The sequence below is a fragment of the Channa argus genome, chromosome 19, assembly GCF_033026475.1.
Source record: "Channa argus isolate prfri chromosome 19, Channa argus male v1.0, whole genome shotgun sequence".
In the NCBI taxonomy this organism is placed as follows: Eukaryota; Metazoa; Chordata; class Actinopteri; order Anabantiformes; family Channidae; genus Channa; species Channa argus.
Genome location: NC_090215.1, coordinates 14,001,348 through 14,027,224, shown reverse-complemented (window position 1 = coordinate 14,027,224; position 25,877 = coordinate 14,001,348). Strand labels below are relative to the sequence as shown.

The 25,877-nt window shown below is 39.5% G+C and overlaps 1 protein-coding gene across 3 annotated transcripts in view; it reads left to right on the top strand.

Moving 5' to 3' along the window:
• The window catches only part of ptprn2 (protein tyrosine phosphatase receptor type N2), a 118,649-nt gene that overhangs the window by 43,934 nt on the left and 48,838 nt on the right, over positions 1–25,877 (top strand). The gene's annotated exons all lie outside the window — the stretch shown is intronic.

The following is a 25,877-nucleotide window of genomic DNA, read 5'->3' as shown; positions in this document are numbered from 1 at the left end:
CTTTTTTTTTTCCTCTCAATCTCAAAGTGATTTCTAAACATGTAAATCACCTTCAGTTGTGGGAAATTGGATCTGTCAAAATTGCTTTTGCTCACTCTAAAGCAACATTTTGTAGCTGATGATGGATTTGATCCACTCGCTGTTTCCACTTACATGTTTGTGCACTTCACAGCGAGTAGGTGGATATGTGCGTGGGGAGGGTGTTTTTCTATAATTATGTCTTGTCATTATATTTTTAATTGGTGATATCGATGTGTTTTGATGGATCATCTTCCACATTTGCAGCTCATTTGTGTTTTAGTGCTACCTTACCTTATATTTAAACTTTTAAATGTTTAATATGAAAAGTGACGCCTGGTGACTGAGCCAGTGTTGACCAGCTGTGGTCAAGGATGACCAGGCCAAACACCAGGGTGTGTGAGGGGACATGTGTGTTAAGAGAGGCTGGTAGGTGGTGGGTGGGAGCTGGCTGAGGACACTCCTATTGTCTTGGCTGTCACGGCTGGGTGACCCTGGAGCCCCTCGGAGGCCCCAAAGGCCCCAGAGGCCAGGCCACAGCAATGAGCGCACGGGCCCCCAGGCCGTGAGAACCCCAGCTCTGGTCAATGAGCTCTTCGAGCCTGGGGACCCTGGGAGCAACTGACTGGGCCATCTGGAGCAGAGAACGGAGACCCTGACACACGGCTGTCACCCGAAGGAAGACAAGCAGAGTCGTGGACATAGATAATGTCTGCCCCCATGTTTGTGCCTGTGCCTCAATCAGCCACACATACACACTCACTCACATGTGACAAGAGAAAGAAGATTAGGAAAGAATGAGAGAGAAAACAATTGTGAGAAAATTTCACTTGTTTTTCTGAGCATTTTCAATATTCAAACTAAAACATCTTTGTTGTTGAGTGGAAATGCTAAAAATGTATAAACCCTCGAAAGACATTTCAAGCTTGGTACAGGTGGGAAAGACCACTGGCTAACTACAGTAAGCTAATAATGACGAGGTTGGCAGTATGATCTTAAGCTCCTCCAGTGCACATGTCAAAGTGTCCTTGAGAAAGACACTGATTTGTTCCCAGTGGTCTGGCCAGCAACATATATGTCAGCTCACTGCCAGGAGTGTAAATGGGTGAATTTAAGGCAACTCGTAAAGCACTTTGGATAAAAGCGGGTACAGTACCAATTTAAGAAATGTGACAAAGTGCAATAAAGACTTAATGAATAAATCATGATGTATGTGAAGTAGCAATGTTCAATGATGCTTTGCACAAAAAAATGAGACCAGGGGACTCATATCATATGATATTATGTCATCTTGTTGCGCCATTCTGCAGTGGTTGAAGACATCCAACTGCAGAATCTACACCTCAATACACCCAACTGCTAATATTTCCAAAATAACACACAGATTCATTATGTTTTTCAGTTTTGCTGGAAATTCTATACTAATCGGATGGAAAGTTGGGAAGTTTGCCTTGAAGCCAAGTGAAAAGACTCTTTTGCTTTGTGGACAGATGTGAGATGTACTCCACCCACACTATGTCTGTTGTTTTGTTCTAAAAACATAGGAGAGCCAGCCTAAATATAACTGGCTTCCTTTTTCTATCTTACAACATTTGTCTCTGTCTGCCTGATTCTTTCTGTCTGTCTGTCTATTCTCTTCTCTGTGGGAAGGCCTGGTACCCTCTCTGATCTGCTTGCAGGCATGCACAGACACACACATGCCCGCACCCTTGCAGACAACTCTAAAGTGAAAACACGGTCGCTGTTGATGCATAATGGTGCTAGCTACCATTTGAGTGGTGAGTGGTAGTCTTTTCCAGCTGAGCAGATTAGCATAGATCTCCCACGCAGACAGAGTTGACCTTCACTCTGGCAAACACTTGTCAAAATGCCAGCGATAATTACCTGCTCTCTTCGCAAATAGCACAATGGTTTATCCACCTGCATCTCAGGCATGGAGGACAGAGTTTTAGTATAGCTGCTGCTTTTCAAACATACACTGTTTGTAAAAGTAATATAAGCCACAGGGATTCCTATGTGATAGAAGTTTGTATCTGCTTTCCACGTGATATTGTAATATTTACCATTTGGATGTCAGCAAGCTGCCACAGCCTAAAGAAATACATGTCATTTAAATCTTCTGAATGTTGCCACTGGCTTCAATATGCCCATGTCCAGACACAGCATTCATACGGCTGAAATGAAATTAGTTGTGTCTGTGTGGGTTTAAAATGATCAAGAATCATGTCAGGAAAATCTTTTTCTTTCTTTTTCTTTTTTTTTTAAATACAACAGAGCTTGGCTGTCTGTGTCAGATGGCTGATTGTCTATGTGTTCACGTCTTAACATCTGTATCAATGAGCGTAGAGGTCAGAAAACAGCCCGATTCCTCTCTGCTTCTCTCCCTCCATTTTTTTCCCTCTCTCCCTCGGCCGTCTTCTCTCTCCACCTCATCACTGACTGCCCTCTCTGGTTGAGTGCTTGAATGTGCTCAGGTCGGTGATCAAAGTCTTCCTCAGTCTCTTCTCCTCCATTGCCCCTGGCTCTGTGTGTGTGCGTGCGTGTGCGTGTGTGTGTGTGTGTGTGTGCCATCCAGCTACAAGCCCAGCTCTGTCGTCTAAACCGTCAGTCTCACTATCTTCTTTCAGTCTCAGTTGTACCCTGCCAGGCTCTCTTGCATCATCTCCCCTCCTGCTAGAGGCCACAAACACACACACCAAATGCACACACACGCACACACACACCTACACACACACACACACACACACACACACAACATAAAGGCACATTGATGCTTATTTAATATGACACATTTCACTTTTCTGTCTTCCTTAACGTTTATGCATTGTTGATCTCAGAAATTTCCTCTGTCTGTTGCAATAGGTAAATTTATTTACTTCACATATGCATGCATTTGTGTGTGTGTGCGTGTGTGTGTTTCTTGCTGCAGGCCTCTAGATAACCAGAGCTGTATGAGTCAAAGTAAACTGCTAAATATGTTTGCCTTGTTGCAGTGGAAACTTTTTGTCTCTGCCAGTGTCCTTTTAATTTCAAGGTCACAGTGTTTCATTCTCGTGTTTTTTTTTTTACTTCTTCAGTTTCTTCTCGTGGCCCCAGGAAAAGAAAGATAGCTATTTCTCTTTCAGGATATTATGGTGCTTGGAAATCAGTCTGAAATTTTTTTTATCTTTGTCCCTGGCCCAGGAGTGAGCTTTCATCAGCTACTGACTCTTCATGCTCTCATAGAAAAAGGTGCCATGTGGAAACGTTTGCTATTGTGTTGAGAAGCCAAGAAATGGCTTACACTTCCCCTTTATCCAGTTTATCCTTGTCAGTCATGCTCTTTCCCGTTCTGGTTTTCCACCTGCATGCTCCCCTTTTCTTAGTTATTTCTCTCCCCCTTTTCCTTTAGTATTATTCCTGCTTCTCAGTGTAGGGTCAGGGCTGCACTGCTCCCACAAACATTTCTACTGTCAACATTGCTGTTGCAAAGCAGCTGAAGACAGTAACAGGTGCTTGTCAACAGCCGGTCAGTTCTCTAGTGCATTAAAGGATCTTTGCTGTAGATGAGGATTAGTGTCGCCTGGCATTGTTTGTTTGCTAATTCCATCTCCAAGGTATTTGTGGAAAATAGGCATGAATAATTGAAAGCGATTTCTAGTGGACAAAACGAAGCTATCAGCAAGTGGAGGGAGATTAATGAGTAGGGATAGAAACACAACGCAAATTGGAACAACTGAGCAACCTTTCTCTGGCACCCCGAGAGACCGAGAGTTGGTAAACAAAAATTGAATATGTATTGTTTCATTGGGGTGAAAAATACTGAAATGAGAAGGACATGGATCAACAAAGAAATACGGCAACATGTTCAAATGTGAAGTGTGACAAAGCATGATGCTGAAGTATTAGGGTTCGTTCTCAATCATCCATAGTGCAGCATTTTTAAATTGAATCAACATAACGTTTGTACTAAAATGTGTTTTGGATAGAAATCCAACTTTTTGAATACATTCGTAATAGTATATAACCCTATAACTGACACTTTGTGTCTGAAAGGGTTTGTGTTTGTCATTAAAGGAAAATGATGGTAAAGTTTGATTTTAGGTTTTATGTGTGTAAAAAAAAAGAAAAGAAAAGAAAAAGAAAAAGTTTTGTTTGTAATAAGCTGAAACTTACAAAACTAATTTGCATCCACTATTCTCTAGTCCATGTATAATAGAACAGATTTGTAACTTTTGATTTGTGGTGGAACATATTATTTAAAATAATTGAACAAATGCAAATAGAGAGGGAAAAATATTGGCACCCTTCACCTAATAATTTGTAGCAGACACTTTTAAGGAAATTACTGCAACTGAATGCTTTGGATATCTCTTGAATGTGGCTTCTAAACTTTTCAACTGGCAGTTTGGTCCACTCGTCTTACAGGTGCTCGAGTTCTTTTAAATTTCCCAGCTATTAGTTTCAGATCTTTCCATAGATATCGAGTTGGGTTAACATCAGGACTCTTACCAGTCACTTCAGGACACTAAAATGTTCTCTCTCTATTCTTGGTGCTTTTAGATGTTTTGGGTTATTATGCTGTTGGAGGAGCCGTGACCTTAAACAGAGACCGTGCTCTCCGACACTATCCAGTACTCCATCCAGAGTATCTTGATGATGTCTGATTTCTTTGTCCCCTGGAAAGATTCATGGCTCTGACAGCTTCACTATCTGTGTGTGAACATGGTGGCTAGTAACCAAAGGGACAATTTCCTGGAAGCAATGTCAACATAATGTACATTTTAGCAAACTCGTGAGTTTATTCTATTTCTATAGTGGGTTCTTCCTGGATCTTTTTCCATGGTGCCAGATCTTATTCAGAAAATGCCGCATGGTGCAGCTCAACACTGTTTGTTTGCTTTTTCTTTGTTCTTTTTACACCATTCAAACTGTCTGCACTTCCTGGGAAGTTTCTAAAGTTACACTGACCTTAAACATCTTTACATTATAATATTAGAATACTAATATCAGTACCTTGCAGGAACATCATTTCATCAAACTGCTTGCATATTATTGTGTAGCCTTTACATAGACCATGCAGATCCATTTTTGTCCCACATGTTCTTTTGTCCATGTTCAGTGTAGTGCACACATTGAGAACTTTTCTACATTTAAATAAGTTGACCAACTGAAGAAACCTGTGGTAATAACTGAAAATAATAGTGATTAAAATATCACAACAGTCCACATATTTGTCACCACTCACAAAATGGCTCTGATTCTTTGTTCCATTCCTTCTATTCCGTTTTATTGCCATTTTAGAAGATTATATTCAACAACTTTTATTGTGTGGAGTACAGGTACAAAGCTAGTGAAATGCAAGAATTCAGCTCTTTTCAGAATGTCCCAGTTTTATTCTGTGGCAACACGACAAAATAGCTTTTATTTTCAGCACATTTCAGCAAGAATGGAGTACTATTTGCAACAAGGTTTAAAGGTACCGACATTTTTAGCACATCGATGCTTTAACAGCCCATCTAACCTCTGCAACATTGGCAATCAGTGCACATGTGCAGTATACAAACCATATGATCAGTGCATAAGATCAAGTCACACAATAACAAACACATCATTTGAGCTGTATTTATTCCTGTGATGTAATTTTGTCTATTCTTTAAATCTAAAGAAGTCTGACTTTGAATTGTCATTTTGAAATACAATCCTGTATATGGTGACAGTCAGAATATTAGGTACACCTGTACAATCTAATGCAATCCCATTGCAGCAGCTCTGCTATGAATTCTACTTTTCCAAGTTTATCATTTGTAAGTTTTTAAGTTAAAACTATCAGAGTGCATTATATTAAGAGGTAGTTCTAATATTTTGGCTTAATCTTTTTACAGCAAATAGGGTAGCCAAAACATTAAAACCACCTCCTCATAAGCTATTTTGTTAAATGTTTAACCCTCTCGAGTCTCTATCTATTTATTTATGACAACTGAGCATGTTTTTATAGCAAACATACTTTACTGTATTTTGTATCATCAGAAAAGAAACTGTGCTAATGAGGGTGTCCCCCATGACACCTGGTTCATTTGTCTTTGTATGCCAATTGGAAACAAACTCAGAAAAGAAACACACTTAAAATTCAATTTACATATTTGATATTTGATACGTATTACATATCATAACTGAGAATTTTATCCATGATATACATGCACTGAACTAAAATATCTTCTGGATATTTCTTATTTTGAACTCAGTCCAGTAGTTTCTGACGGTTTGGGCATACAAGTAAAGCTAATAAATATTTTATTTGTAAACTTGTTTGATACATACAATTCCACTTTGCAGGGACTTGTCATTATATGAAACCAAATTTTGCACTTGATGTTTACTGGATTTATGCCAGAGTTTTAATGATCGGATTTTTATCTGACCAAGGACTTTACCATGATCTAATTTCCAACTGCGCCACGCAGGATGGCTGGCAACAACACATTTTCTCACACATGGCAGTGAACTTAATAACACAATGGCTCACTAGCTTCATGTTTTATGAACTGACAAAATGGCACATTTTGCCACAAAGTCATAATGATGATTAGCTGCCTCTGAAACAGACACACATTAGAGTTTCCTGTGTGCATCAAAACACAGAGTGTTAAGCAAAATGTGTGAAGTGTCAAAATTATTAATATATTTTCAATTGATGTTTTCTTCAGCAAGACCAGAAAATTGTTGAATTTATTTGCTTCGAGGAACCTTTCTGGTGCCTGTGCCTTCTACAGGGCCTGTTTTCTGGGGCCTTTATGTTGTCTAATCTCTGCTTTGTCACTACTCCATAAACTGCAGGAGCTGAAGGCGCACATGCAGTCTGACCATACAGATGGTGAATGCTTGTTCAGTGCCGTGGGTTTAAGCACCATGTTGAGCAGAAAATCCAAGCTCCTCTTCAGTCCTGCCACCACAAGCTCTTTCTCATTCTCCTTCATCCCGACCCCTCCACCCCTCATCTCTATATTCCCCCGTCCCTTCATCTTCTGTCCCTGCACCCGCAGTGAATGCTGCGCCAAGTGAGAGACCATGTGCTGATGGCCCTCATGTTGAGAACAGCAGGTACTTGTATATCGTGTTTGTTGTGCACACAGTGGTTCATATACTTGATGGGTGCTACTTTATGAGGCAGGAGATACAAACAGCTATGTAAATGAGCTTCTCTCCATCTCCTACCATGAGTCATAATTCAATAAAAGAAAAGTGTTAAAAAATTGGTAACATGTCCCATAAATGTGAAAGGGTTTCTGACTTTAAAGGAAGTTTAGTTGTAGGGTTTATGTTGGTGCAACAGGCAATAACTAAAATTACATCATTTAGTCATCATAGTCACCCTTCAATGTGTCAATCAACCCAGGTGACCATAGTATCAAGAATGTAATAGTGACTTACAGATTATTAGATACATAAAATTAACTTTTCTTATTTGCAGACCTTTTACTCAGGAAACTCATATTTTTCAGTAGTAATAATCTAAATTATGTATAGACAGGCAAAACCTCTGTTTTCTGTGGGTAGGTCTTGCAGAATTTTGTACACGTAAATTTACATGCAACTTTCATCCACTTTCATTTATCTATAAACCAAATCTAATCCCACCTAAATAATTTGAAAGATGCTTTAATTAAATGTGTATTTTGAACACAGCTTTTAATAAACTATCACAACCGAGACAAATTTTCAACCCTCTAAACCCAGAAGTGGCAACAGCCTGAGTGTGACACAATAAATAAAGTCACATTTGGAAATGACTAAGGAGGCTAATGAGTGCAGGGATGCACAAGGAAAATCTGCTAAAACTGCAATTGATCAACAAGCCTCAAAAATACTACAGATGCTTTATAGTTAACACTGAATGATAGAGGGCAAACTAAATAAGTCTGTCTTTAGAGTAATATTGCAAATGAGAGTTAGTTTGCTATTTATTAGTTCTCTTTCCTGCTTTGTTTGATAGGCTCTGCATCCTTTATACAGCTGCAATTATGGTGTTTTCAAGAAGGCCTTGAAATCCAACATTATTAAGTCTTTTCCCCTGAATTCAGCTATTGCCAGAGTCTTATGGTAGTGGTGTTTTGATTGGTGTTAATAGAGTAATGAGTCATAAACACCTGGAAAAGTGTTTCTTTTCTTCAACTTTGTCCACTCTGTAAGTTTCTCTGCTTTTGCCAATTGGTTATGTAACAGGCACTTATTAAACTGACTGCTACAGAGTTTTCAAGGAATGCTGTTTGTCTAGAGTTACTATTTTTTACTTGGTAAAACTCATCTGCTCTAATGTCCTATGGTAACTGTGTTGCATTCATTGCTCTAATTCTTCCACAAAGATGCAGGATGAACAGTGTAGCCAACTAGTTATTTTTTTTACACTGGTATTACAATAACAACTCATCTTGCAGACTGGTCTATATGTTTTAGTTTTGGACTGACCTGGTACCTTACTGGTGTACATATTTAGCTGCATCTGTGGCAAGGTTCCATTTTCTTTTTTAATTCTTTCCCTTTCCACCCCTTCTTTTCTGCTGAATGTAAACCATCCATTGCTGGGCAACTTATTTAAAGTGTTAAATATGGGGAAGCAGGTGGTTGCTACTGTACTGTATGTGACATCATTTTGGACACTGTGGCAACATGCTCCTGTTGGCCTGTCCCGTGACAAATAAAAATAACAATTTATTGTTCAGCTCTAAAATGATTACAATAATTGTGTGCAACTAAAATTTACAGTAGACACTTTATCAGTTCTTTATGATGGCATTGGAATAGATGTGCTTTACTTCATGCAATAATAGAGAGGAAGCCTGGTCAACATGTCAAGTACACAACAATAAAGATTAATTTCCATAGTGGTCCTTGATGCAAAGACAGCATTTGCATCAAATCTAGTTGCCTAAGCAACATCCTACTACCATCAATATTCCTACAACAAATACCTGATGTATTATTGGCAAAAACTGAACTATAAACGTCCACCAAATAAAAAAAGTGTAACTACATTAGATAATCTGCTGTCATTTCATTATTAATGGTCTCATCAAAGGATCAAAAGAATTTGGATTGTCCCTTCAGGGGTCACCACAGCGGAATGTGTTCCGCACGTTGGTTTGGCATGAGTCTTTACCTCCTTATTGTTATTTTTACCCGGGTTCGGGAGCAGCACTAAGGATGCCCTTGGTGACTGGGTGGGGCCACACCTGGTGGGGTAGGATTCGATCCCACAGCCTTTTGTATCTCAACTCGATGCTTTACCCATTGAGTCACCCGCCCCCCTCATTAATTTTCTCAAAGTTTGCTAAATTTTGAAATCAGTGAATTCTTGAAAATGACTCAAATGATTACTTGATTGTTACATTCATTTGGATTATGAGTTCATGAGTTCATTAACTAACTGATAAATCTACTCATCATTTCAGTTCTGCACCATATCTTCCATCAGAATTAACTTTGTTTCACTGTCTCGCTCAGTCCACTTCAAGCCAGCTGAAGCATCACTATGGAATAAACAGTGATTAATCTAAGGTTGCACAAGCTCTCTACGTAGAAGTCAAAGATATATACTCTACTAAAGGGATGTATATTGCTTTTTGTTGGATATGGCCATTAATGGATTAACCAAACTGCATGTGGGGCATCAAAGAGGCAGCAGATGACACTTAAAGTGCTTCAAACCACAAAGGGTTTGCATAAAACAAAGAAAGATGGTGCACAGTGTAGCTTTTCCAGGTGTGTGTGTGTGTGTGTTAGTGTGTTCGTTTTTTTGTGTTTGTATTTCTATATTACACAACTATCTGAGCTTATGTGCATTTGTTTGTATGTCTGTGTTTTTTTCTCTTAATGGTACGTCCGCACTAAATTGGCCCCTGAATGCAGTGTGCTGTGCCAGTGGTTTTGTGAGCTACAAGTGTAGAAAAACAAAGAGAGCCAGGGAGCTTCAAAGCGTGTGGGTGACATTTCGGGCTTTCCATCTTCAAAGCACTATTTGCTTTTGTAGTTCCTCTTTGAGTGTAATTATATATTTTTTTTTCTAAAGGATTACAGCTGTCTGAAAACAGTGTAGAATTTGAGGGCCATTTCATAACATTTTCAGTAAAGGATGCACAATGAGCTGCCTGTTTTTCGTGTGGTAGTGTCGAAACATATTTGTTTGGCTATTGTTTGCTATTATGCATCATTTAATATGACTTCTATGCAGCATATAGCGGGCTACATCGCAGTGTTATCCATTATTGGCAGCTATTGGCAGTGAATTGATCGTTGACCTGATAAAACCCCCTGGTGAGTGTCTCCAGATGGGTGAGACTCGAAATCCACCCTGTCCCCTCATTTTCATTCACCTCTCTTCCTCTTTCCTCTTTCTTCCATCCCTCTCATCCAAGTGCCTCTCTATAATTCATGTCCAGGTGCAGCACCAGCTTTCTCTGGCACGGTGCTTGAAAGAAAAAAAGACAGATGTTCAATTTTCACTTCCTTTGTGCATCGCCCCATATCTGTTTGTGTGCTAGCTGACCACTTTTGCCTCCTTTACCTGTAATGCAGACCGTTGTGTCTCTGTAGTTCAGCATAAGCTGTAATTAAGGCAAGTCACGGCCATGACTAACCGCTGGCTTCTGGTTCTGTGAGAGCTGGATGTTGTGGTTTGCATACTCGTAGAGTGATGTGTTTATTTTTGTCTTTTGACTTTGTGCAGCACTTTTATTAAACAACATAGATCCAAACAAATATTTATTCTTGACGGACTCAAAAAAACAGTAGATAATGTGCAATTTTGTTGTTCTTCCACGTGATGCCAATTTAAAAATGAGTTGTATTTTAGAGTCATGCAGTCATCATAAGAAGTGTGAGAAGCATGAATACCAAGATATGCCCACGGCACAGCTGTATTTCCATGCAGCTTCTGTACTCCTTGTTGTACAAAACACATGAATCCTCCACTGACTGCAAAGTTGTGGGTGTGAGTGAACTCTGCAGGTGGATATCTATAACGTACCACGTACAGTATAATGCACAGCTGTGGCCTGAAGACATCATGCACTGAACTCAGTGGCTTATTTAGGGAAACGTGGAGTTTCTCTCTTTATCAAGTTTCTCATCCTTATCAGATGGAACTTTTTTTAGTTCTAGTTGTTAAAGTTGAGCTTGATTCTCTTACAGCATTTGTTGCTTAAACCCTCCTCTAATTAAGTATCATCCAACTTTAGTGGTCTGTATACAGTCCACTCATTTTTACAAATCAAAACATTTGACAGAGTTGTACTAATGCCAGCATGTAGAGAGACAACAGCAAATAACTTCAGTTTGTACAAATGAAGAACAGTTAGCAGTAGCTCAGTAAATGTGGAGGCTACGGTTGTCTTAGCTACGAGTTCAACTCTCTCTGACTAAAACTTTAACTGCAGACAGCTTCTGCAGACTTTAATAATGTAATTTATTTAATTTCCCTCATTATCTGATAGTTTCGCTCAATAAAACATCGATATGAAAACAACCATTCAGCTGTAATTACAATGGTTATATGCAGTGTTTTGTATTTGTTAACTATTTATGCAGTTACAGATGCTGCACGTGTAAATGTAAAACCTAAGAATTTAAGTTAAAGTATTTAACTTGTATTCAAAATTGCAGTGACTGTCGCTGTAGCCTACTGTAAAATGAACCAGCATAATTTCTTATGTTTATGGATATGTTGATAATGTTCTAGGTTTCAAAACTATTTCTAAAATATTTCCCATGAGGAATGATAGGGTTATAGCAAGTCCATGGTTGCATAAACTGGGCATACAACCTTATTTGTGTTTATTTTATTGACACAGGGTAAAAATATTTTTTGTTAAATGTGCTTGTTGTTCTCATTGTAAGGATTTTCCAGGACACTGTTTCTCGCTCTGTACCAAAGAGAAGAAAAGATGAGTGCCCAGAGGAACACAGCACTTGTAAAAAGAAATCATTAGGGGAGGTTTCAGCGTAAAGGACTGTGTTTTCACACATGAAATCTTTTGGTGGGGAAAAGGCAATAACACGGAGCTGCGAGACAAATATTATGACTTTGACAGAGTTTAATGGATTTACCATGTTAAGTGCTATTTAAACCATTAGTATTAATAATATCTCTGTGATAAAAACATATGTGACAAGCTACTAATCAATCTGCCGCTGGACTTCAAATCCTGCTTCATTTTCAGAAGCGTAATGTGCACTGCGATTTCAGCATTAACATTCCCGTACTGTATGTCTGATTATTATCTTTTTGACTTTGTGACCAATTAAATGTGCAGCAATGGCTCCACCTCATTGTAATTTCCAAAAAAGAAAAAAATCTGAGTTATAATTTCTCTTATATCTAAATGGTTGCTGTTGTGAAGTACGTGTGTCCCACTCGAGCTGTGTGATCCGGCTTGTGTGTGTGTGTGTGTGTGTGTGTGTGCACGCTTGTGCAAATTGAGGACCAAAGGGATGCATTTCAAAATAGGTCGTCACTAATCCTCCTTAAAAACGAACATTCCCTTGCCATGCACCCATCTAAAAGAGAAAGAAAGTATAGAAAGAACGAAAAGACAATGAATTATGGATAACTTTTAAGAGGGATATTGTTCCCTGGCCTCTTCACAGTTTTTCTTTCTTCCCCCCCTCCTCCCCTCTCTCCCCGGATCTCTCTCTTTTTCTCTGTGTCCTTTGCTTTCTCTTAAATCGATACGGGCTGACTGTCATGGGTCAGTGGCCTGTATGCATCAGGCTGCACTGCTACAGAGGAGCGCTGTGTCTCCCAGGGCTGTCTGTGGAGATGATAACTCTTTCCTATCTCAGAACTCTCTTTAAGGAACACCCGCTTTCAATTTACCTCCAATATCCACCTCAGATTGACTTGGGATGACACCATAAAAGGGAATATATATGTATGATCTCCATTTCTCCTGGAAGAAAGTGAGCATGCCTGAATATATGCAGCTATACCTTTGCATATAAGGATAAAAGGATGAAAGTATGTCTGGCCTTTTTTCTTACAAATGTGTGTTTTAATTGACCCTGGTTAACCCAGCTCCACTTTGATCTAGATGATATGGCTGTCAAGTGTTTTGTTCTTCCCTATTTGTATTACATAATGTAGCTTATAATAACAATAATGGTGCAGATACCAGTTGGAAATCTGTCATTTTCTGAACAATGGGCTCCTGATTCGAGACACAGGTAGACAAAAGCAGGCTTCTCATTTCTATCCAGTTGAAATCACTGTCGCTAACATATAGTTTAACATAGTTTAACTAGAGAAACTAACATATTTTTTCTGTTTTCTTTATATATTTTTAGGATATTAGCCTGTATGGAAAACATGATCTTTCTTTAAAGTATAAGAGACACTGGATCTATGCGAAATGCAAACTCATAAGAGATGACTTCACTTGCAGGTTTTTGTCTGGGAATTGTGAATAGCTAATTTAAATGTGATACATTTTCATCGATCAGGCAGCTTTTCAATCAGATGTCTCCCATAAACTTGTCTCAAACACAGAGCTGTGGGCAGTGCTAAATATACAGTCATATTGTTGGCACTACTCTGACCCTTGCTGATGGCTTTTCAACCCATCAGCAAGGGTTGAATTAGCGGCGGACACTGTCGATGGGAGCCCACTCTGATTTGCAGCTCAGTTTAGCGACGCATTGCAGAGGAAGCGAAAGGGAAATGACGAAAGCAAACAAATGAGGAATACATGAGGGGCCACATGGAATTCTCCTCATTTTTCACATTTGTTTCATCAAAACATTTCAGTGTGAGATATTTTCACAGTACACAGCCATCTGGAAAGACTGATAAGGAGGATTCAGGAGAGGTCAGCTGTCTGCCACATAGTGTGTATCCATAGTCCAAGGTCTTCTCCTTTCCCCTTTTGGATGATGGACACAGACTTGCTGGATTGAAGAGTTATTCCCTCTTATGCAGTTGCAGAACAGGGGGGCTAGCAGTGTGTTCTAGTGCCCCTTTTTGGCCCAGACAAATGCAACATGAGGCAATGCTACAGTCGATCGTCGTCAACACTTCGTCAGTACTTTGATGTCGGCTTCTCTGCCATAAAGCTGGAGTTTATTCCTCCATCTTCAGAGTAAAACCATTCGCAGCTTCATGAACAAAGAAAACAGTTAATCCTGAGCTACATGCATGTTTCTGTCTTGGGTACTTAACATTTTTTACATGTTTCTTCTGCATTTGTTTTATAGTTTTCATGTTGATATCCTCATTCTTTTTTTAGTTACTTTGGGTTTTTCCTGCACAAGCATCTCACTGATGACGTTTCTTCAAAACCTGTGTTTAGATAAAAATGCTCCTTCACCTTGAAAGTGATATAGTTTACGATTTATTGCACTATGCTCAGTAACCAAACATACTAACTGTGAGTGAAAAAGGAAACCACCATTCTGACTATGCACATGCTGAGTATACTCAGACATAGTTGAAGTGGTCTTCTGTCTTCTGCCTTTTTTAAAGTCAGACTTCAGTCTTTGTGTGTGTGTATCAGTGGTGTGTATATGTAGCCACAGGCTTCCTCACACTCGAAGTCCAATTACCTGTGTTAAGGTAACACATCTCAGACGGGGGATTACAGCATATTATTCTAGCACAAACAACAGTCTCTCTGCCCACCAGCCTGCAGGCAGCCAGACACAGGCAAGCGAGGAAGGTGTGAGAGGTGTTACATTAGCACCTGGATGTGCGAATAGCAGACTAGTGACCTTTTACCAATGACTGATACACTACCTGGAAAACTTGTTCGCCTCCTGCAGATTCCTCCTCTGTCCTCAACTCTCTTCGATATCTTTCCGCCCCTGCCTCTTACTTCTTTTTGCCCTTTTTTCTCGTCTTTCATTGCCTGATGTGCTTTTTTTTTCTGTTTTAAGTCGTGGTTGTATTTGATCTTCCATTTTGTCTGTTGTATATATTAAACCAGTCTCCCTAGAACCATAGCCTATCTCTCTCTGTCTCATTTTGTGACAGTTGATACTTTTACCAGAGGATGTTAGTCAAGATGTCACCTCTTTTCTTTGACTTGTTGTCACTGCTTGAAATTTTATTTGAAAATGACTGTGATGCAAAATACTCGATTAAACCTCCTCAAGGCATCTCCTGTTCCCAAGAAAGGTCCTGAAAAATATGTCGCCCATTTTGAAAAAACTGTTACTCACAGCAGTTCTCAATGCATAATTTCAGATCCTTCTCTTTAATTTTTTCTCTTTTCTTTTACTTGTGCATTTTAGCCTTCTTTAGCACGTACAGTTAACATCCTCCGTACCTGTACAAATTGCTGCCTGAACATGCATGAGACACACAACTTCCTTCAAGTCACCTGCCAGGGGCTCTAATTAGACTGATAAGCAGTGCATCTAGAATCAGCTCTTCCTGGTAATCAGCCCCACGGAGCCCAGACAGACGGCTAAATGAGGAGGAGATGAGCCGTGCAGCCCAACAGGTGTCCTTAAAAAGACAGGGAGGTGTGCTTATACAGTCTTTTCTTTCCCCTCTTTTCTTTCCCCTAACTATTTGAGAGTTCAATCACAGGAGAGTTTAGTACATATAGAAAGATTCTGCAGTTATTTAGAAAATTAATACTGAAAAAAAAACTGTATGTCTGCACTTTTGTGGTGTATAGATTTAATCATCATGCTGTGACTCTGAACAGCTGCCTCACTTTTAAAAGCAATTGTTTGAGAAACTCTGCAGTAAGATGATTGATTCAGAGTGGGGGGGAGTTGTACAATGGCAAACACACCAGTCAAACTGTGTATTTTGATTTTTGAATTGCATCCTTTCCTGAATACATTTCTTGTTTTTCTCTTTGCAGTCGCAGCTGCTCTGCTTTAGACATATAATAATGATTATCACATTTTGTCCTGAAGCAAAATAGTAATAAAAAAGAGCCGAGTGACATATCAGACAGGCAATGCGAAATATATCAGAACTAATAAAATCTCAGAAGGGAAATGTCATATTTCTCATTTTGACACCTGCGTGAGACTGTAGTGTCATTTCACTTTAATTTTACACCCACCACTCCCAGCTGTACACAGGAAAGCAACACGGCAAGATTAACACTGTGATCTGAGGAGCAGCCAGGATGCCTTACGGAGACGAAGACTGGCAGGCAGAAAGGACACAGCTCTGGGTTACTTTATCCACTCTCTGAAGGAAGATGTCCACTGCACTAACATCTGTAGACGTGGTTAGACGGATACTGACAACAAATGCGTGGACTTCTCCGGCTGAAAGCATCATGAAGACCTCAGTGGGTGAAAAAAAGAGGCTCGGAAATTTAATCAAGATGCTCAGACAGTTGATTAGTTTGTACAGCGTGGCTGAAATTGTTTAAAAACGTGACACAACAGAAGCTTTTAAATCAATGTGTCTTTCAAATGATTTTTTTTTTTATACTTTTATTTTGATGAACGTATACTCAGTCTGTCCCATTAGCAGCTCACCATATTGCAGGTCTGATTTAGGATCCATTTTGGCCTGTTGTTTTAGATTGTGTTGGAAAATGGTAGCATCTCAGCCTGATTCATACGCTCACATTTATTCAGTGTGAGTGCAGTCCTTTATCTTAAAATAAAAACTGAAAAACTAAGCAAAAATAGTCATTCAGCCGGAGCTGAAATGTTTTGTCCATTAATGAATTAGCCAGTCAAAGCCTGTTTTCGGTTTGAAATCCATTAGTGGCCAACTTTCAAGAAAAAAACGGCCAGCATTCTTCTCACTTTTTAGGAATTACAGTTATTTCGTGCTCGTGTGAAAATAGACTGGACTTGGAGTAAGGCAAAACAAGCAATTTGAAGATGCCATCTTGACCTCTCGGACATTTTATCGATAAAAATGCATTTATTACATTAACTGGCATCTGTTTATGCAACCCTAATATCAAATATCAACACATTGATTGTGGAAATATGATATTTTTTGCTAGTTTAAAATGACATGATGTCGAATCAGTATATGACTATTTGGCTATTTCATCTTACTGTAAATCTATCCTGAATTAAAAGCAGTTGGGGGTAAAAGAGCCTCAATACATGCATAATGCAAGAACTGTTAATAAACCATTATAGAAATACTTGATTTGAGTTTTTAAACTTCGAATGAAACCCACTGGACCGCACTGTTACCAGTTTCAGCTAAGAAAATAAGAGGTTGCTCTACTGGAAATGGAGATTAAAAGTCCTCACAAAGAAACAAACCTTGCTTGTAGCAAAAGCCCAATTTAACCTAGTAAAACATGCATTCAAAGAAAAAACATTTATTAGAAACAAACATCTTGCCGTTGTGTTGTGGGATCATTGATAAAAGATGCTGTTGAGATTTTAGGCTGCTATAACGTTCTGGACAAAATATTTACCCATTTAAGATATTATGAGCCGTCTTTACGTTGTTGAGTCATCTAAATCATATATTCTTATTGAAAGTCAGTCTACATCAGTGTTTCCTAAAAATGTCTATAAAGGAAACTGATATAAAATCGTAGATAAAAGAGTTCACAACTGCAGATTTCTTTGTGAAGACATTTCCCATCACAAAAAATGTTTATTTATTATAAGCGCTTGTGTTTGCTTTGGTTAAACAGCTGGAAATCACGTTCTGGTGGCTTTAGCACATTAACAATTTAAGATGTCATGGTGGTAATTGTCTTCAAACACAAATCTGTATCTCTGGGCCAAAAGCGTTTTGAGTAAACACACTGCATGTGTTGATGTTCTCTGTCGTCTAGAGATCGTTTGGTGATAGATCCTGTTTTCAGATCAAATCCACTTGATTACCGTCAGGCCCCACCGAACCCCCTACTTCACCCCATCTCTCATCTTCTCCTTCATTCTCCTGCCTTGAGTGATGACATTTGTGATTCCTAATGACAGTCGGAACAAATCTACGGTAATCAGGTCACATTGGGTTTTCTTTTTTTCCCCCCTTTCTCTGAAATCACCCTTCACAGCTCCATACAGGCAAGCTGTTTCTAAGCCTCAGACTGGCTGCTGGATGTGAGCTCCAGTGAACCAGTGTGAAACAGATCAATTCCTTCCTCAGGAAGACCTCCCTGCAATGGACACCCTGTCCTTCTGAGCATATCAGTTTTTTTCCAATATCCAAGACTTATTATGTCTTGACTCACTGGAGCTCATATCCTGGCCTCATGTTTATGCTGCCTACTATGTTTCCAAACTCTGCCCTATGTTGGCTTTAGCATATTTATTGATTTATTTAGGTTTTATAGTGTGGGTGTTTGCAGACTTCTTAGCTGTCTCATCTGCAATACTGCATTTCTTTATAACAGACGAGGTACGTGTGCATGCTTGCATGAGAACTCCCATCCACGTAATGATGTGTGTTTCTCCTGGCTTTAGCAGGATGTCTGCACCAACACATCATTGCGATTCGTTCGAGCCATTAGCTTGTGGAGAGTGAATTGTGGATGAAAAGCACAACCACACATGCATGTGTGTGTGTCTGTGAATATGTGCTGTACAGTATGTGAAGTGTGCAGTGTGCCCTCTTGTGTGAGAGCGTGCACACTCAGTATGTGTGTGCTCAGTGATGTGGTTAGTAATGTGGAGACCTGCAGGAGACGGTCCGTGGAGAGAGCCTGCAGGATAATTGCTGCCACAGTGACAGGTAGGGCTGCCTCTGTCAGAGTTTCCACAGTAGGGAACCAGAGGGAGTGTGTGCGAATGTGTGTGCAGCTCTGTGTGTCAGCTTTGCTGTCCTTCCTCCGGTAAGCATTTCCTCAGTAGGCTCCTTTCAAATGGTGGCAGACTTCCAGATGTTTTCATCTTGTATCACACACATACTCAAGGAAAGAAATTAAGTATCTTTTTTACAGAGAGCAACAATCTTTAATCTCTTGAATGTAAATTTTACACCAAAAAAGACCTCAGAGTAATGTTTCCCATCTGGATTTAGAATATCATGTGGTAACACACACTGAGTCCATTTCATTTCAAATTTTTGGTATACGGTAGAGGACTCTTGAGCAGGATGGTTGAAGACTTTATACTTGCTGACATTTTCCTGAAGAATGCTGTAAATGGCTTTTATGCAATGTTCCACTGACAGCGAATCTTCCAACTCGTGTTATTGGAAAAGGTCAGGGTCCCAGCAGCATCCTGGACTTCAGATGACCGTGATTGTTTCAGATGTGCATTATTTACCGCATCACTCATTGTAATTGGCAGACTTATCTGTTCTTTTTGATTGATTGTCAGATGTGATTTACGTCGCATATGTCACACATCTGCAGATTGTCATCTCTGAAAGGGAGCGTAAACGGTGTAAACGTGTCCCAGTGAGAATGCAGAATGACATCCATGGGGTTTCTCCCACATCTGGAGATGTCTTCCATCCAAGTCATTTGCTGTAGCTGCTTCTGTTCCCCCGATCTCCTGCAGTCCGTGAAGAATTGGTGTCAGCACCTATCAAAGGCAAAATGCCTATTCCACACAGAGTGTCAAAGCAGCCACAATCTATTAATCAACCAGTCGGCAAAAAAAAAGATATTATGTTTGTGTCTGTGGCTGTGTGTACTTCTGCATCTGCACATGTGCAGCAGAGGCAGACACCTTCAGGTGTATTATTCAGCCATTTTTGAAAAGAGCCTCTAATAAGAGAGGATGCAATTATAAATGTGTCATGTGGGTTCTGTTTGAAAGAGGAAGGGTCCTGTAATGTCTTTGACACCAAAGGCAGTGGCAGGCTCTGCAGCAGACACAGGGTGCATGCTGATTACGTGACTACAGCCATAATACGAACTCAGACTGATTCCTCTTTCCCACTGTGTTGACTTTTAACATCGTCTATAATGGGTCTTGGCATCTAAAGTTAAACATTTTGCCTATGTGATATTTAATGTTTTGTGTCAGGCTTAGGAGGTTTGTGGTGTGTTGATTTAGGCTGAATAACAGCAGTTGGTTTGTTGGGGAGCACTGTTGGCTTATCCACAGGAAACGATCGATCAGGGTGAATAAACACTGAGCCAGCCAGGACTCCCCTGCTGTTAACAGCACCTGTTCTACCATGTGACAGACATGGTGGTATATGATTGGCACTGCTGATTGGACATCACAGCTTAATGATGTCATGAGTATCGTCACGTTGAACATAATGAGGGAGAAGGGAAGACTTATTTTGGAAGTTGAATTGTGTGCTTGAGGTAAGCACCGTAGTAACTTTTGGGGAATTGGGAAAAGTTGAACTGTTAAAATAAATTATGTCTAATCAGATTAGGTTTCCAGATAATTATTATTATAAGTGTTGCGGGTGAGTAAGTGCTGTTCTAAAATTTATTGAGTGTAGGAATGATTAGTTGACAGACAGAAAATTAATGAACCACGACTTTGCTAAATGATTAATCTTTTAAAGTCTTTCATCAACCAAAAATGCCAAAATTCACTGGATGGAGATTCTCAAATATGTACAATTATACCTTTCTCTGTTTTATATATTTGTGAATGGAATTAGGACTGCAGCTAATCTATTTTATTTGTTGATTTATCTGTAAATTAACTTCGAAACGTTCAATTAAAAAAAATTAATTGAACGGCCTAGCTGTTGAATTGTTACAATACATAAACGCAACATCCATCTTTCTTCTCTGTTAGTCAAGTCTTTGGAGCTTTGTTGCTTGACTTTCATTCTCTCTTAAAACCTGTTCTCAGTCTCCACTCCACTCCAACATTGAAATAATGATAGAAAAAAGCATTACCTGACCTCAACAAATGATCTGCTATCAATCATTAATCAACTAATTGTTTCAGCTCAGCACTGCATAATTAGGGTTTTTTCACTATTGGGTCAGACAAAAGCAATTTGACATCAACCTAGGACTTTTGTTAGCTATCTTTTACTGTTTTGTGAGAGTCTACAAACAGAACATTTAATTAAGCTGTTGATTATATAAAACTAAATTTTAGGCATCGTTTCTCCTTTCAAATGTTAGTATATATGGTAATAACATCATTGAATGGAGTGTAATGTTAAGGTGTCTTGGATTCTTTTATTCTCCTTTGGCTCTTGTGCGCCTTGTTTCTCTGTTTCATTTGTAGGCTTTATCAGAGGTGCAGGCCCTTTGATTTAGTGCCTTGATTTATATAAGCCAAGAAGCAGGGAAACAAATGATACACATGAACCAGAAGAGACAGAGCAGAGAGTAGGTCTGTGGGATTGTCGGGGGAAGTGTGTGTGTGTGTGTTTGTGTGTGTGCACATGTGCGGTTGTGTTCAGATAGTAGCTTATAATAAGTTATTTACAGGATGTTTATCGCTACCATAAAAATCAGACCTCATGTGAACATTTATATTCATGTGGTTGTATCTCTTGTAAAATACCTCTTTTGATAAATTTCCTGGAAGCTATACTGGATGTCAGAAAAGGCCTAACAATATGTCTGAATTGATTTACATTTTGACAAGCATCAGGGTGCAGGAGTCAGATGCATGTTATATATCATGCGTGTAATGAATATGCTGCTGCTCGGACGTCGGCGCTGTGGTTCTTCATGCACTGTTTTTGTTTTGCCGCCTAAGATTTTGCTGAAAAATGGGTTGCTGTGCATCTTATCTGTGAGAGGTATCAGGTGCATCTCCCTCTCTTTTCCTCACCCTATTTACCTCCCTCCCTCCCTCCCTCCCCCCCACTCTGATAGGTAGAGACAGCCATCATATGTGCAAGAGGAAAGTGATGGGCGGAATGGCAGCTTTAATATCGGAGCGATTGCCTGCTGATAAGGCTAACGGCTGTGGAGAGGCGTGAGCGTCAGCCCTCCTCCGCAATAAACACTTTCATTTTGTTTGGTTGGAGTGACGGATGGAGAAATGGGAAGTGGTGAATAGACGACCTGAGGAACAGGGGGAGAGAGAGAGGAGATAGATGGAATGGATGTGGATGTTATTCAGTATTAACAGATCAATCAGGGGCTGATGAAATATGCATTTTGTCAACTATATACCCCCATTTGGTCAAAGAAGCAACATTACGATCGTGTGACAACAGTGGCTGCTGAGCCATGTTGAAATACAAACTACTTGCAGCCTACAGTGGGTGATTTGTCTCCTAACACAGAATTTATATTCCTTCTAACAACAACAACACTGTTGTATACCAGAAAAAATGAAAATTTATATTCATGACTTTAAGCTCTGATGACTGCATGATAATCATTTTTGAATTGCTATTAGAATCGATGATGAGGAGTGAACATTTGCTTCAGTGTGCAGCATATGGCAGAGAAAAGCCACATTTTAATCAAATTAAAATCTTGCTACAAGATAATTTGTGTTGAGCACATATGCTACAGAGCAATTTAAAGGTCACATAAAATCAAGCTCAAATGTGTTTTTTTGTATTTTTACTCATTAGTATGTGCATCAAGGAAAGGCAACAATGTTTCAAATCACTCTGGAGACCTATGATTGAAATGGCCTTTTCCTCTTTTTCAATAAGTCCTTGATGAGTTTTCCTCTTCTTCTTGTTCACCTGACTGAACTTTGTGATGCTTAGCAGAGACAAAGTGATCATGGATTAAATCAAAGCACATTTCTTTAATTTTATAAATGAAAAATGTCCTTGGGCAGCAGGAGCAAGTCAAACTGAAAGAAAAGGCTGATACTGTATGTGACTGCAATAATTGCTCTATAGCTGCATTGCATGTGAACAGACCTACTTTAAATAACTAACTTAAAGTCATAATCCTTCGGTTTCCGTTCTGGCTGATTTAAAGACGTGTGATTACTGCTGGTAGCAGAAACTGCAGTTTAAGACTAGAGCGAACAACTTGTTGAGCAGCTACGTTATCTTAAAACAGAGCAGAACTCTTTTATAGTGCAGCCAAACAAATTTGGATTGTTGTAAGATGTTGTAAGATGTTGGTCAGTAATAAGTGCAGCCATGAGCTGATGTCATGTTGCCCTTGTTAACGTTGTATATTTTGTAGACCAGTTTTTGAAGAGCAATTGTGGTGTGTGCTAATTTGCCTAGTTGGCAAATGCACCGTTTTCTTTGTTTCTTTCACAATAAAAGCCACCATGTGTTTTGAGAATCTGTCATATATATATATATTGTTCATGTTAGATGTGTTTCAGGTTGAAAAAAAAGAGTCACTGTTGTCCAGCTTAAGAAATGTATCTAGAAACTAGAAGTTATCCATATGCATTAAATTTTTAATGAATACTCCCACGTCATCAGCTACTTCTCATTTTTATATTCACCAATAAAACTGTAGCAAGTCTGTGTAATTTCATTCGAATCCACATGAAAATTGAGCACATTTGAACACACATGAAACCCTTTTGGCTTTAGTGTGCTTTTTTTTTCTTCTGCTGAACATCAGAAAATTTGGCTCAATATAACTCGGAAACTAAAAAGATCAAATGAGCAGCAGGGATCAGATCCTGATATTAGAGATCAGACTAGATAGACTCAGACAATGCCTATTAAAATGGCTGGAGGAGCCTCTCTGAAATGAGACCTGACATCTCTTTTCCACAGTCTGTCAGGAGTATTTGGTGGCTAATTTGAAGCTTACAAAATGTGTGTGTGTGTGTGTGTGTGTGTGTGTGTGTGTGTGTGTGTGTGTGTGTGTGTGTGTGTGTGTGTGTGTGTGTGTGTGTGTTTGTGTGAGAGAAAAAGAGAAAGAGAGGGAGCTCCAGTGGGAGGTTAATATAAAGGGTGACCAAAAAGAGATGCTGTAGGCTGTTACAGTGACAGAACAAGCAATTCAGTGGCTGGATTCTCACTGCAGCCCACATTCATCCAGTTGCCATCTAATGAGTTTGGCAAGTACATTGTATTTACATTTAAAGTGGCTGTTGTGGGACTGTCCTTTCCCTCAGGTTGATTGGAGAGTCCTCAGCTTTGATTCTCAAGTAAATACTGACCTTCAGGCTTCCATGGTTTCGCCATAAGTCAGTTAATATCAGCTTGTCATTCAAACCCTAGAGCTGCAGCCGCTCTGATGTGTAAGCGTGTTGATTCCAGGGTAATCTTTCCTAGTTGGACTCATGATGTGTTTTGACCCCAGAGGGGTCCTCATTAGGAACAAAACGTTGTGTGACCTTTAGCCAGTTCGCATCCCCACCACCACCTACGCCCTCACCCAGCTGGGACCAATTACCTCGCTCATTACCCCCCCTCCTAAATAGCACCAGGACTGTGCAGGTACTGTAACTGTCTATGGAGAAGTAATATGTCTGTGGCCAAGTACAGGGGTGGCAACATGAAATGAAAAAGAATTTCGTCTTGGAGACATGCCAATACTTTTCTCATGTCGCTAATGACAAGAGATTTTCTTTTTTTTTCCCCTTTTGTCGACTTTTTTAATGCGCCACACTAATTTAAAGACTTTGGATGTATATTTGACCTTTCCATCTCTCACCACCTCCCTTATCATCCTTTTAGCCATCCCTCAGAAACCTAAGGCTGAGACCAAAAATATAAGATGTCCCCTTTGCTGCCATGTTGATGAGATGATAGCATGATCAATGTTTGCACGATCTTTAATAACCAGAAAGAGAGAAGGGCGACAGAGGAAGAACGAGGGAGATGGATGATTATCCTAAAAGTAGCGTGCTTAATTAGATGGAATGCTGCATACATTGTGGATGAGTGGAATCATTGGGATAGATTAAAATACTAATTAAACAGGCCCTTGCCGAATTTGGAGTGTGAGGTGGGGTTCAGCTCTTCAGGGTCATTTGCATAGCCTTCATCTGGGGAAATAGGATTTAAAGGACCTACTCTCTTTCTCTTTCACTCTTTAACTCTCACTTTTTTTCCTTTTCCCCATTACCAATCACATTCACATGCTAACAAACTCAATTAAAATTATGCTTAATTTTTTTCCCATTCACTCTATAATTTGGCATAATCTATTAAGGCCGCTTTGATTTTGTTTTTCAATATAAATGTTTCCATCAAAGTGAGGAAGGGGCATTAAGCACAGGAGGGGAAGAAAAAAAAAGTCGGCAAAATGTGTGATCTTGAATGATGGATATTTAACATTGCCGCACTTCGGTTTAATTTGCATGAGAATATCTTTAGTGAACAAAGCTTTGGAAAATAGCATGCCATATTTGATTAGATCAATAGATCTGAGGATCAAACTTGGGGGGGGGGGGTGTTAATTACCTCAAGAACAAAGGCAAGATCTCAAGTTATTGTGTGCTGTGAATCTACAAGCACTTCATCTGCTTTCTGGTAATCTTCAGTGGATCTGACTGAACGTGTGAGGATAATGGCGAATTTCTATTGGTAAACTTTTTTTAAATGTTATATTTCCAGTTGTGCTGGCAGCATGATAGATTGACATTCTATTCCTGTTCCCCTGAGGATTAAGCTACTGACTTTTTGCTCTCTGGATCTTTCTTGTGGTTTCTTTTAGTGCTAAACTAAGATGGTAAACATGGTGAACATTATACCTGCTGAGACTTTAGTTAAGCTTTGCACCTGCTTCCTGCAGGGGACCACATGCAGTTTCTTCTGCTGATGTGTGCACGCTGTCCTTATCAATCAGCGCGTACTGTACATACTTCTGTAATTTGTTCGCTCTTGTCTGCATTGTTACACTATTACACTGTAGTGGGCGATGATGACCTGCATGTAGCAGCACACGTGAGACAGCAGGAGAAGGCAACTGCAAATATTCTGCATTAAAACTGTTTTGCTACATAAACTCTCTCCAACATGTATGCTGGGTTTTTACGTACTTTTACATTCTACCTTATTAGCAGTGTGTACTGAAAGGAGACAGAAACGGAAGTGTTTGGGATGCGGCCACGCCTGGTCGGCAAGTCATCAATTAGAAAATTTTGAGAGGCGCACACCAAGT